This window comes from Pseudophryne corroboree, chromosome 4, assembly GCF_028390025.1.
Source record: "Pseudophryne corroboree isolate aPseCor3 chromosome 4, aPseCor3.hap2, whole genome shotgun sequence".
Classification (NCBI taxonomy): Eukaryota; Metazoa; Chordata; class Amphibia; order Anura; family Myobatrachidae; genus Pseudophryne; species Pseudophryne corroboree.
The window spans coordinates 721,761,983-721,776,968 of record NC_086447.1 but is presented as its reverse complement, the minus strand read 5'-3'; positions in this window follow the sequence as shown (position 1 = coordinate 721,776,968).

The window sequence follows — 14,986 nt, the reverse complement described above, 5'->3', positions numbered from 1 at the left end:
GCCGCAACGTGTAAAAAGGGGGAATCTGCCTGCCGTAATGTGTAACAAGGGCACGCTGTCTGCCGTAATGTGTAACAAGGGCACGTTGTCTGCCGTAATGTGTAACAAGGGCACGCTGTCTGCCGTAATGTGTAACAAGGGCACGCTGTCTGCCGTAATGTGTAACAAGGGCACGCTGTCTGCCGCTATGTGTAAAAAGTGTACGTTGTCTGCCGTTATGTGTAAAAAGTGTACGCTGTCTGCCGTAATGTGTAAAAAGGGGACGCTGTCTGCCGTAATGTGTAAAAAGGGGGACGCTGTCTGCCGTTATGTGTAAAAAGTGTACGCTGTCTGCCGCTATGTTTAACAAGGGCACGCTGTCTGCCGTTATGTGTAAAAGTGTACGCTGTCTGCCGTAATGTGTAAAAAGTGCACGCTGTCTGCCGCTATGTGTAACAAGGGCACGCTGTCTGCCGTAATGTATAAAAAGGGGGACGCTGTCTGCCGTAATGTGTAAAAAGTGCACGCTGTCTGCCGCTATGTGTAACAAGGGCACGCTGTCTGCCGTAATGTATAAAAAGGGGGACGCTGTCTGCCGTAATGTGTAAAAAGGGGACGCTGTCTGCCGTAATGTTAAAAAGAGGAATCTGTTCGCTGTAAGGTGTAAAAGGGTCTCTACCTGGTGTAGTGGTGCTACTGTGCTGCGTAATTTGAAGAATGGAGACTACTGTGCACCGTTTTAGGAATTGGTATTATTTTGTGGCCACACCCCTTCCCCGTGAAGCCACGCCACTATGTATTTTTGCGCGCGCCTACGCTGCGCACTGCCCCTGTTTTGCATGCAGGGGTGGGGCTCCAATGCCGTTTCTTGCACACAGTGCTAAAATGTCTAGTTACAGCACTGTTGCTAGGTATCCATTTCTCTGGCCCTGAGCAGGTCCCCCTCACGAGATCCTCTCAAGGGGTGAGGGGGTGGACTTGGATGGGATGGGGGGGCCCAAAGCATTTTGTCGCACCTGGGCCCACCGCTTGCTAGTTCCGCCACTGTGTAGCGTATATTATAATAAATGAATAACTTTTTTGCATATTAGAGAAAAGTCTGGAGAGTGCCTCTGTACAAAAACTTAAAAAAGGTATTGTGGTTTGTATATTTATCCTGATGGTGGGGCATGGTAGACCACAAAATGTTACGAAACTAAAGTCTGCATTTAAAATAAATCTTTCTATCTATCTATCTATCTATCTATCTATCTATCTATCTATCTATCTATCTAAAAATGGAAGGATGGATGGATGTGTATATGTGTGTATGTATGTTCCAGCATAACTCTGGAATGCCTGGTACAATTTACACCAAACTCTGGACTGCCTGGAGCAATTTATCACTTACAATCTGTAAAAAAATACTGTGCGGGTAAGACACCCCTAGCACCCCTAGGGGTGGGGGTGGGCAGGGGGTGACATGTAAAAAATAGGATTTAATACCTACCGGTAAATCCTTTTCTCTTAGTCCGTAGAGGATGCTGGGGACTCCAAAAGGACCATGGGGTATAGACGGGATCCGCAGGAGACATGGGCACACTATAAGACTTTGAATGGGTGTGAACTGGCTCCTCCCTCTATGCCCCTCCTCCAGACTCCAGTTAGAGAACTGTGCCCAGGGAGATGGACATTTCGAGGAAAGAATTTATTGTTTAAACACGGAGAGTGTCATACCAGCTCACACCTCGAACATGCCGCAGAACGTGGCATTCAATAGAACACCAGCCGACAGCATGAAGAATATGCAGCAATATGCTGACACAAAGCATAACACAACCTGTGTGTAAACACAACCAATAACAGCATAGCGCATGCCACGGCATGATAACGTCAGCAACAGGCTGACTTAAACGCAACACACCATGTGTGTAACCATACCCAATAACTGCAGATACAGTACGCACTGGTACGGGCGCCCAGCATCCTCCACGGACTAAGAGAAAAGGATTTACCGGTAGGTATTAAAATCCTATTTTCTCCTACATCCTAGAGGATGCTGGGGACTCCAAAAGGACCATGGGGTTTATACCAAAGCTCCAGACCGGGCGGGAGAGTGCGGACGACTCTGCAGGACCGATTGAGCCAACATGAGGACCCCATCAGCCAGGGTATCAAACTTGTAGAACTTAGCAAAAGTGTTTGAACCCGACCAAGTAGCTGCTCGGCAAAATTGAATCGCCGAGACTCCTCGGGCATCCACCCAAGAAGAGCCCACCTTCCTGGCAGAATGGGCCTTCACCGACATCGGTAACGGCAATCCAGCCGTAGAGTGAGCATGCCGAATCGTATCACAGAACCAGCGCGCAACAGTCAGCTTAGAAGCAGGAACCCCAATTTTGTTGGGAGCATACAGGATAAACAGAGCCTCTGTTTCCCCAATCTGCGCCGTTCTGTGACATAAATATTCAAAACTCTGACTACATCGAGAGGCTTCGAATCAGCCAAGGCTCCAGTAGCCACAGGCACCACAATAGGTTGGTTCATGTGAAAAGCAGAAACCACTTTTGGCAGAAATTGTGCCGAGTTCTCAGTTCTGCTCTATCTACATGGAAGATCAAATAGGGGCTTTTGTGAGACAAAACCGCTAATTCCGACACCCGCCTTGCGGACGCCAAGGCCAATAGCATGACCACTTATCAAGTGAGAAATTTTAACTCAACCTTTCATAAAGGTTCCAAGCGGTGTGACATAAGAAACTGCAACACCACGTTAAGGTCCCATGGCACCACTGGGGCACAAATGGAGGTTGGATGTGCAGCACTCCTTTCACGAAAGTCTGAACTTCTGGAACGGTGGCCAATTCTTTTTGAAAGAAAATTGATAAGGCTGAAATCTGCCCTTTAATGGAACCTAACTTTAGGCCTGCATCCACACCTGCTTGCAAAAAATGGAGAAACGATCCAGCTGAAATTCTTCTGTAGGAACCTTCTTGGATTCACACCAAGACACATACTTCCTCCAAAAACGGTGGTAAAGCTTCGCCGTTACTCCCTTCCTAGCCTGAAGCAATGTGGGAATGACTTCACTGGAAATACCCTTTCGGGCTAGGATATGGCATTCAACCGCCATGCCGCCAAACGCAGCTGCGGTAAGTCTTGATACACGCCCGGTCCTTGTTGTAACAGGTCCTCTCGTAGAGGCAGAGGCCAGGGATCTTCTATGAGTAAGTCTTGAAGATCTGGATACTAAGCCCTCCTTGGCTAGACCGGAACCATGAGGATCGCCTGAACCCTTTGTTCTTCTTATATTTACCACCTTCGGAAAGAGTGAAAGTGGGGGGAACACATAGACCGACTGAAACACCCATGGTGTCGCAAGGGCATCCACTGCTATTGCTTGAGTGTCCCTTGACCTGGAACACTATCCCTGAAGTTTCTTGTTGAGGCGAGACGCCATCATGCCTAATTGAGGAATTCCCCAAAGACTTGTTACTTCTGTGAAAACTTATTGATGAAGACCCCACTCTCCTGGATGGAGATCGTGTCTGCTGAGGAAGTCTATTTCTCCGTTTTCTACACCCGGAACGAAGACCGCTAATAGAGCGTTTACATGCCTTTCCGCCCAGCGAAAAACTTTTGTGGCTTCTGTCATTGCCGCTTCGCTCTTCGTTCCGCCCTAGCGGCTTACTTACGCCACTGCTGTTAAGTCGTCCGACAGAATTAAGACGGGCAGATCGTGAAGAAGATGTTCCGTTGTAAATAGCTCTTAATTCCAGAATGCTTATTGCAGACAAGCCCTCCGGCTCGACCTTTTTCCCTGGAAATTATTTCCCTTGGAAAGCCTGCTCCCCCGCCTCGGAGACTTGTATCCATGGACACCAGGATCTAATCCTGGATCCCAAACCTTCGTCCATCTAGGAGGTGAGAAATGTGAAGCCACCACAGGACCAATATCCTGGACCTGGAAAATAGGATTAATTTCCGGTGCATGTGCCGGTGAGACCCGGACCACCTGTCCAACTGGTCCCGCAAAAACCACTCTGGCATTTGATCTGCTCACCGAATGGCCTTGAATGCCGCAACCATCTTCTGCATCAACGGAACGTATTGATGGGTTTACACTGTTGCAAATCTGATCCGACTCTGGATCCTCAGACCTCTTATGTGTTGAAGAGCTGTCAGAGAGAAACAACGATTCGTACCACTTGTTTCTTGACCTCGCCGTAGTCAGGAGAGCGTCCCAGTAAAGAATAATAATGGCTCTTATTATTGAAGGAAAACCATCAAACTGCCATCACTCCGGTGAAATGGCAATGACAATCCTGAATAGCAAACCCAGGTAAGGTTAATAGGGATGAAACCGCATTTAAACCCTCTTTCTTCTTTTACAGGTTGAAGATCCCTGCCCTGAGAGATTCCATCTTGTAGTTGAACTTCTTAAGTAGAAATCTTTTTGGGATTGTTCTGACCGAGCTGTCCAGGCTCAGAAGCACGAAAAAGCTTGAATAACGTCTTTTTTTTGTGTGTGTGACAGGGACAGCAGGACAATGTCCTGATCCTGACCCAACTCTTGTATGGCGTCGCATACTACCTCCCCGTCCAGAGGAGAATCGGTAAGATCTATTTGAAAAACAGTGAGGGGAATCATCTGGAAACTCCAGCATGTCTCCCTCTGGACTCTATTCTTAACTCACTGGTCCAAGTCCATTCCAGGACTGACTGAAGAGTATTAGACGAGTTCTCACCGGTGTGGGCTCCAGTAAGATAGACCCAGCGACATGCGGTGGATGTGGTAGAAACAGAGGACGATATCTGCTTCTGTGAACTTGAAAAGGCTGCAGACCTCTTACCTTTTCACCTTCCAGTACCTGCAAAGAAGGGGAAAAAACGGTATCCAACCGGTCCAAATGACTGCAGCCTACAAAAAATGCGTCACCAACCGTTGTGAGGGAACATAGCTCAAGAAGGTAAACTTACCAGTGGTATCTGTCGAGATCAACTTAACAAAGCCATCCCCAAACCAGGTTACACCTTCATAGGGAAGATCCTCCAGTATTTCTCGTAGTCAGTCTCATAATTCCCTTGGTGAACGACAACGCCCTCCTAGTCGAGACAGCCATGGAATTAGTCCGTGAACCCAAGAGTCCCATACCTCTTGTAGTTGCACGGCAGCATGCTGCAATGTTTTAGATAAGACCAAACTGAAGGAATATCCCATCTCTCCCAGGGTAATTATATCGGATGACAAGGTAACCGACCATTTCTGAATACAAGCACTCCCCCATGCGTATTGTCAAAGTCAGAAAAATATCACGATGCACACTGCCATATTTGCACCTCATACAGGTCCGCGCTGCGCATGCGTGCGCTCTCCCGTGCGTGCGCATACTCGCTGTTGCGGGCACCCGCAGGCGCACAGTATGTGCATTTACGGTAGAGTTTATGTGTTCGTAGCGTGCGACTCAATCGTTACATATTTTCACTATATAATGTATTTTGTAGATCATGGTCCCTTTGATAGATTCTGAAAGTTTAGTTAATGTAGCATGTTCATGGACAGAGAGATCCCTCTTTGTTTGATACGAAGGGTCAGACATGGGTCATACAGTGGTGTTTAGTATCCATCGGAAGAGTATTTAATTAGCAATATTCCGGTGTTGGTTTGAAGCGAATTAATCGCTCGTGCGAATAGTTATGGACATAAGAAGTTTATGTCCATTTACTATTATTTGCACTTACTTATCCATGCGGCGGGAAACCTCGTTTCCCACCCACCTGAGAAGTTGGAAATGGTCTCAGCCCACCTGTATGAATCAACCTATGACCTCTTGTTATAATGCGAAGACGAATTCCTGTGTCCAATGAACAATGAGATTGTAGGGACCATTGAATTGTATTGTGTGTGGGGCATAAATAGACAAGCCGATCACATCCAGCTCACTCTTCAACGGTTCTCATTGCTGATAATCGTGAGCTGGATGTCCAGAGGCGCATGCGATCGTTCCCAATTGTGCGTAAGTTTTCTCCGCAATCATATTGTTTTTCTTGTTATTCTGAGCCATATCTCTCTATTTCTCTCTCTCTCTCTCTCTTCTCCTCTTTCTCTCGTATTCCCTTAAACGTAATAGTATTGTATTGTATTTCCTGTGTAGTTATCTGGTTAGTTAGTCTATGTTATATTGTAGTGTATGACTTGTACTGTATTATTCTTTTTCAAGTATAACATTCATATAAGGCGTTAGACCCTAAGCCCGGTAGTTGTGTATTTCTTATAGTGTTAAGTATTCTCAGAGCGTCGGTGACGCTCAAACAGCTTTTAAGTTAATAAGGTTACACTGTGTTGCATCTACACTCTATCACTACACAAAGGTTTTCCTGTATGATACATTGTTTATGGTTTAAATATAAAGGTTCAACATTGTGAGCGTCTGCGCCGCTCGTGATCTCCTCGTGGTCTCGAGCGTCCGCTACGCTGATAGCGTAGCATTACGGTAGTCGCTCACCTATAAGTGTGCCCGATACCAACAGCGTATTCTCGCGAGCGTTTGTGTCGCTCGAGCGGCTCGCTCCAGATACAGCGTCCGCTACGCTAAGAGCGTACCCTTACGGTACCTCGTGCGCCAGTTGCGTACAGTGTTTCATAACCTCTTTATAGTGTGATATATAGGATACATATTTGGCTTTATCTAGTCGGCAGCCTATAGCATGCCTGCCTGTGATCTCTTGGTCGTGAGCGAACGTAACGCTTGAGCGTCTCGACTACGGCTAAGCGATTGTTACGCAACGTGCGTACCCTTACGGTACTCCAGACGTAAATAGCGTACAGTGTTCTTAGGCCTCTTAAAGGGTTTTTAAGTAAGATAAATATTCAGCTTTATCAATTGGCGGCTCGTCCAGTCCTTCACATATCTGCTAGGTAATTTCAGCAGACATTATCCATCAGCAAAGGGCAGGAGATCATATTCTTCGCAGTGCTGACGGGATAAGCGTCTGCTTCGCTTAGTAAAGGGTGCTGAGGGAATCCGGAACCGGAGGTAAGAACAACACGCTAGTGTCTTTTAAAACTGTTTATTTCTATCTTGCGTACGCACACACGCATATCTGCATTTCTTTTTCGTGTATTTTCATATATCACTCTCCTGTTTGCCATTTTATAATCGATAAACGTGCTAAAAGAGATTTGTCGCTATTTCATAGTTAAAGTGTAAAAGTAATATATTAAGGGATAAATTGTAAAGAGCGCACGCAACTCTACCTAAAGGTACAAGGAGAGATTGGTGTGGTGCTCAGTAGATGATTGAGGATCATCTACATTGATAAACGTGTTAGTTGTGTTACGGTGGACATTGGCTTTGTGTACACGTGTCTCTAACAAAGGGCTGAGACTCGCGTACGCAACGGCCGACGCACGCAGCGTAAATTACGCAATGGAGCGTCTGGGTACGCCCACGTAACTCAAGTCACACAATAGTGTTGATTTTTAACAGGCGATAAATAGCGCAACAGGCGATAAATAGCGCAACAGGCGATAAATAGTGCAACAGGCGATAAATAGCGCAAATCTATTTTAATATCCGAAATTTAAATTAACAGATCCTTCTCCAAATTTACAACACATCTGGTTTAAAGAAAATTTCTGCGCAGAAATAGAAATAGAAACAAAAGTGTACATGTGGTGAGTGAGTGTTTGCAATTATACAATTTTGAGGTTGAACCACAAGAAAAGTATCGAGTTCTCGTGAAGGTACATACATGTATGTGACGTGCATGGTGGCTAGGGAGGCATCCCTGGTTAAACATAAAATTTGAGCATTAGAGTGTAGCAGACCAGGAGGTCACACTGTAGCAGCAGACCAGGAGGTCTTATAACAAGACCAGGAGGTCCAGTTACAGCAGACTAAGAAGTCCGCTATAGAGACGAGTAGCACAACACCAAGAAGGGTTGGTGCGGAACCCATATAGGCCATAAAGCTCTGGCTGAAGGAATTCGCAGCAGTAATTTTCGATTCCACTGGTCGCTCCGCACATAAGATTAGTTGCTTATGTGCTGAACGATTGTACCGCACGTAATTGTGTGCATTAGTAAACCTGACCGGTACCATTTGTGTACGAAGGTCATAAACGCTATTTGTACATTTTAACGTGATTTGTGAAATTTTTTTATTTTAAGGGAAGTTCGCTGGTCACTCAGGAACTATCCAACAACCGATACTTGCTGGGGAACGCGCCCCAGTAAATAAAGGTTCACAGGGGCCCTAGGTTGGGTACAACAGCTCTGGATACAGTGATTGTGTTACTGGCCAACGTGGGCGAGAAGTGAGTGGAGTACTCGGTAAACTTCACCGCCAGCCTGCCCCGGACATCTTGGTTTTTGTAAGGGTTCGCTGAAGAAAAGCAACACCTGCAAGTTATGGGGGCCAGTTGTTCAGGTAGGGGGCGATCAACCTCGGTTCGGGTTGATTTAGTAAACCGACCAGTCGGGTCGGCAAGGTACGTAATGTGTGAAAAATACGGTTCACACACAGAGGTTTTATGTGATGAATGGGAGAGAATGACGGTACATGACGGGGAGAAATTCCCAAGAGTAGGTAGCTTTAGCCCAGAAGTGTTACTAAATCTAAGGAGAAGGATAGGTCTTATTAAACCAGCAAAGAGACGGATCAAACATTATGATTGTTTAAAATTATGGCAACAGGAAAGTGAAATGCAAAGAGAGTTAACTGACATATCTGACTCTCATCTTGGGAGGAGAGATATGGCAATGGAGAGGATTATGGTTGCGGAGAAAGGCACAATGGTGTACGATAAAAATGCACTTAGTAACTGTATTAAGAATGAAAGTGTAAAATGTAATAATGTTTATGAAAATGAAAGTGTAAAAATTACAAATGTTAACCCGTGCAAGTCGCACCCCATGTCAAACTTCCCTCAGGAATACAAACAAGAAAGTGAGCCCAACACGATGTCGGCACCTCTTCCAGCAGCCATCACACAAGACATCCAGGTGGACGTGACCAAATCGGTAAAGGCAATAATCAAACCCCCTAACGGAGGGTCAGGTGAGGTCGTGTCCACAGGTACGTACAATGTTTTATATCACGCACAAACAAATGTACCCCATATTGTAAGACCAAAACAAGGTGATGTAATTGAGTTTAGTCCTGTCAGGGTGATCACAGTCCCCAATGGGAAGACTGACGATCAGGGAACCATTCCCGTCCAGGACAGAGCAATGCGCTGTCCATGGTCCCGGACCGAATTGAGATCAATTATGTCTGAATTTCCTGATCCTAGGAAAAATCTAGTCGCATGTCAAAGGTTCATTAAAGAACTAGGAAACTCAACAGAACCCACCAACAAAGAGTGGCGGACAGTGCTGAGGGCATGTTTGCCCTCCGGTGTTGACTCTGCGAAATTTATTACTGATTGTCAATTAGACACAGAAGTACCTCAAACGGAGGAACACAATCAGGAATGTATTAAGCAGATAAACCAACAGTTGGAAGTATATTTCCCTGCCGTTGTCAAGTGGAATGAAATCTTCTCCATAAGACAAAACGAAAGGGAAAGTATTTCCAATTATTTCAATCGAGCACTGCAAGTAATGGCTAGGAACACTGGGATCACAGACATCAAAACATGCGCACAGCATAGAGAAATAGCGGTTAAGGTATTAATGAATGGTTTAAAGGAGGTATTGAGAACAAGGGTACAGACCACCAACCCAAACTGGAGAAATATCTCAGTGGCCGCATTGAGAGAGGCCGCTATTGATCATGATCGAAATATCACCAGACACAGGGAGTCACAAAGTGATAAGTTAATGGCCACAAGTATACAGGCCCTAACCACAAGACCACTCCAGCATAAGCCCCAAACCCCTGCGAGAAATTCAAATGTGGAAATCTGTTACCATTGTCATAAAAAGGGACACTTTGCAAGAGATTGTAGATCAGGAAGTAGACAAAAATCACATCAGCCCCCTAGACAACAACATAACCATGATGCCCAAGGAAACAGGGAAGTACAGGGAAAACGGTTGATGGTGATGAGCATCCGAGCGTTTGAGGAGGCATCAAATCAACCAAGACCTCAGGTCATTGACACTTGGAGGAAACCCAGGGTTTGTTACCTTTGTAAAAGAGAAGGGCATTATGCCAGTAACTGTAACAGCCCACATAAAGTCAGACCCCCTAGACAAGAAAATGAGCAAAAGGATGACACACCAAATTATAATCAGGGATCATATAGGAAGAATTTTGAGCCACACCCATAATATATAGTCAGGAAAGGTGATCTTTAGGATTGATGTTATGGTTAACAAATTGGGAGGTCATTCCCTGAAGACACAGGAATGACCGGGTGAAACGTTGTAAATGTATTTGTGAAATGTTTCTTTTTCTCTCCCCATCTCTGACGATTATTGGTAGGACTCAAACATTGCATATCTGCTTGGTCTTTGCAGAAGTCTACCAAACCCCAGCATGACCTACCCACATCAATGTATCCTGGCCAGATACAGAGGGTGGAGTATGGAGGTGCTGGTGGGAGGGACTGCGCAAGGAAACCATTGGACATGTAGATATGACAGCCTGATGATCTGACAATGTTTTAAAAATGTTTGAAAAATGTTTTTCCCTGTTGTTGTTTATTGTTGATTTATGTGATATATACATATATGAACGGTTCTCTCTCTCTCTTGTTGTTTTTTTTCCCTCTCCCTCTTCTCACTCATGTTTTTATGTTTTAAAGATGGTATGTCACACCTCAGTTAGACAAATGGTAATGCAAGATTTTTTGCTCCTTACAGAAAGATCGCTGGTTTGGAAGGAATATTGCATCATCGGAATGTTCGGTTGGAAGACTGAGAGACAGCACCTTTGAGATGACAGCAGAACAAGAGGAACAACAAGACGAGAGAACTAATTATCGTAACAAGTTTCTCTCCCCCTCAAACTGTTTTTCTGTACCCCCATTACAAATTTCTTCTTTTCTCCTCCTGTAAGATGGACTTGCCCAAAGAGACTGTGATATGGATTTTCCTGTTGACCATGATGTTGACCAGAGCAGTCTGTTCCGGCGAGAGTACCAGTGAGGTCAAGAAAGGATCCAGAAAGATCCCGATGACTGAGACAGAGGTGTAAATTTCCAATAGCAACACAACCACCAAGCAAAAGGCGAGTACCGGAAACGATCTAGCAGCCATGTTATTTGTAAACATTGTTAGCTGAAAAGAGAACTGTATCTGTAGGCTTTGTGACAATGTAGTTGAGGATGGGTGCATTAAGAAATGCCAATCCAGTTTTAATATCCACATGGACCGGCATCCATTGAGTGACTATCACTCCTTAGTGGGTAGTGTGTTAAATCAAACAGATTGTTGGGTATGCTCTCAAGTACCTCAAGGTCACAGCAAATCAGGGCTAGTACCATTTCCTTTAACGGTAGGGGAGGTACTTGAGCTAAAGGGTGGGAGACCGGTGGACAGGAGGTTTAATATCTCCAGTCCTCCTAGTTTGAAGCTCCACCAATATCATGTGGATAGATCCCTAATATGTTTTAACATTACCAATCCCCGAAAGCCGGGAAATTGGGAAGTGTCATGGAGCAACCAAACCATGACCTTTTCATATAGGGCAGATAGAATGCCGACAGATACAGAACTTATACGCCACATAGCCAGTAGAGAAAAATCTTTCCGATATAGGTATACCCTAGGAAGTAGGATTACGAGAGCTGGAGAAGTATCACCAGGATACTGTGCACATATCGTACAAACTGATACGTGTACTAGACAGATGGGAGAATTAGGGGTAGGAGATTTCACATGGAGGATGTGTAATATGGTTATGTCCTACTCCGTCCCATATGTTCTCCCCGATGATGCATATTTCATATGCGGGAGGAAGGCGTATAAGTGGCTTGCCCCAAACTCTGAAGGATTGTGTTATATTGGAAAAGTACTGCCTGAAGTAATGACTGTATCACATGCCAAAATGAAAGATATACACCGTGTTGCCCAAGCTCCTTATACTCATACTCATTACGAGCACGTAGTTAAACGGCACCTGATAGAAAGAACAGAGCATCCGGCCTCTGACATGATCCATGAATCCACCGGGATTCAGTTTCTAATCGCGTTAGATTTCACTCGCACCACCAGAGGAGTGTTGAATTATAAATACATATCTGCGCTTGCAAATTTGTTAGATAATATCACTGAAATGTATGATGACACGTTTAGGTATACTGGAAGAGAACTTCAAGCTTATAAAACAGAACTGGTACAGCATAGAATGGTTCTCAATTATCTCACGGCAGTGACAGGCGGATATTGTGTCACACTGGCAACGCAGTACGGCGTGAAATGCTGCACATATATAACGAATAGTACCGAGGACCCGGTCGAGGTTATAGACCAAAAGATGGACGATATTCTCCAACTGAAGTGGGAATTTCGCAGGAGACACAATCTCACTCTTGCTGCTGTAGGTAATGAGCTGACTGGTTGGGTGTCATGGTTGAACCCGCGAAATTGGTTCTCTGGTTTAGGAGAATGGGCTCAAGGAGTCATAATGGATGTTGGGAAGTTTCTTCTATGTATCTTAGGTGTTGTCATATCCATTGGCTTGATATTTAGATGCGGTCAGGCTTTAATGAAGTGCAAACGTCGTACCAGGGTAATGAGTCTAAGGAGTGAGGAAATTATAATTCCAATGGATTTGATTTATGACCCAACGGTAGAAACAATGATGTGATGAAAATGCGATTATACGGTCCGTTTCTTTCACCTGTTTTTCCGTTTTCTCCAAGGTAAAAAGACCCACTTGGACGAGGAATTTGATGATCCTGTATACAGACAACCGATGGATTAAAGAAGAAGTTTTGACAACCTAATACACAGATATTTGATGAACTATGCCATAGACCCCCAGTTTCCCTAGAAATTTTAAAATTACGCTAGCCCAACACTTTTGTAAGTCTATGGACATTGACAAAGCTTTCTGCTTGCACCTTTTGGGCAAAAGCACAAAGAAGACGGCATTCAACAGACACCGAACAAGACTTCAACCGACAAATGTTCATTTACCTGACATAGAATACCACTGCATTTACCATAAGTGTTCTTTATCTTCATCTCTACAACCTTCAGGTAATGACACACATAGTCGATAGGGAATACAGGCACAGATATCAGCAATCACATATTCCCCCATTCATGTATCATCACCTAAAATGTGCTCCCCAATTTTGTTGCAACCAAAATCCGAAAAGAGCTCGGTAAAGTTTGACAGCCCATCCACAGACCCGTACCGCGGGATAAGAAGGAATTCAAATGTATACTTCGCAATACCTCGAAGCTTGATGTACAACACGTACGGCACGATGATACATGACCCCCCAAACATGGATTCATACACACATGCTTCTGCTATCTCACTAGGTCATACCCTCTTCACACCTTCCCCTCTCCCCCCCCTTACCCAACCATGGAAATGTATTAACCCCTGACATATATTTTTCTCGTTTTGAAATGTTTTAGGAAGTGGCAGTTATTGTTGACTGCCAAAGGGTGGACTGTCAAAGTCAGAAAAATATCACGATGCACACTGCCATATTTGCACCTCATACAGGTCCGCGCTGCGCATGCGTGCGCTCTCCCGTGCGTGCGCATTCTCGCTGTTGCGGGCACCCGCAGGCGCACGGTATGTGCATTTACGGTAGAGTTTATGTGTTCGTAGCGTGCGACTCAATCGTTACATATTTTCACTATATAATGTATTTTGTAGATCATGGTCCCTTTGATAGATTCTGAAAGTTTAGTTAATGTAGCATGTTCATGGACAGAGAGATCCCTCTTTGTTTGATACGAAGGGTCAGACATGGGTCATACAGTGGTGTTTAGTATCCATCGGAAGAGTATTTAATTAGCAATATTCCGGTGTTGGTTTGAAGCAAATTAATCGCTCGTGCGAATAGTTATGGACATAAGAAGTTTATGTCCATTTACTATTATTTGCACTTACTTATCCATGCGGCGGGAAACCTCGTTTCCCACCCACCTGAGCAGTTGGAAATGGTCTCAGCCCACCTGTATGAATCAACCTATGACCTCTTGTTATAATGCGAAGACGAATTCCTGTGTCCAATGAACAATGAGATTGTAGGGACCATTGAATTGTATTGTGTGTGGGGCATAAATAGACAAGCCGATCACATCCAGCTCACTCTTCAACGGTTCTCATTGCTGATAATCGGGAGCTGGATGTCCAGAGGCGCATGCGATCGTTCCCAATTGTGCGTAAGTTTTCTCCGCAATCATATTGTTTTTCTTGTTATTCTGAGCCATATCTCTCTATTTCTCTCTCTCTCTCTCTCTCTCTCTCTCTCTCTCTCTCTTCTCCTCTTTCTCTCGTATTCCCTTAAACGTAATAGTATTGTATTGTATTTCCTGTGTAGTTATCTGGTTAGTTAGTCTATGTTATATTGTAGTGTATGACTTGTACTGTATTATTCTTTTTCAAGTATAACATTCATATAAGGCGTTAGACCCTAAGCCCGGTAGTTGTGTATTTCTTATAGTGTTAAGTATTCTCAGAGCGTCGGTGACGCTCAAACAGCTTTTAAGTTAATAAGGTTATACTGTGTTGCATCTACACTCTATCACTACACAAAGGTTTTCCTGTATGATACATTGTTTATGGTTTAAATACAAAGGTTCAACATTGTGAGCGTCTGCGCCGCTCGTGATCTCCTCGTGGTCTCGAGCGTCCGCTACGCTGATAGTGTAGCATTACGGTAGTCGCTCACCTATAAGTGTGCCCGATACCAACAGCGTATTCTCGCGAGCGTTTGTGTCGCTCGAGCGGCTCGCTCCAGATACAGCGTCCGCTACGCTAAGAGCGTACCCTTACGGTACCTCGTGCGCCAGTTGCGTACAGTGTTTCATAACCTCTTTATAGTGTGATATATAGGATACATATTTGGCTTTATCTAGTCGGCAGCCTATAGCATGCCTGCCTGTG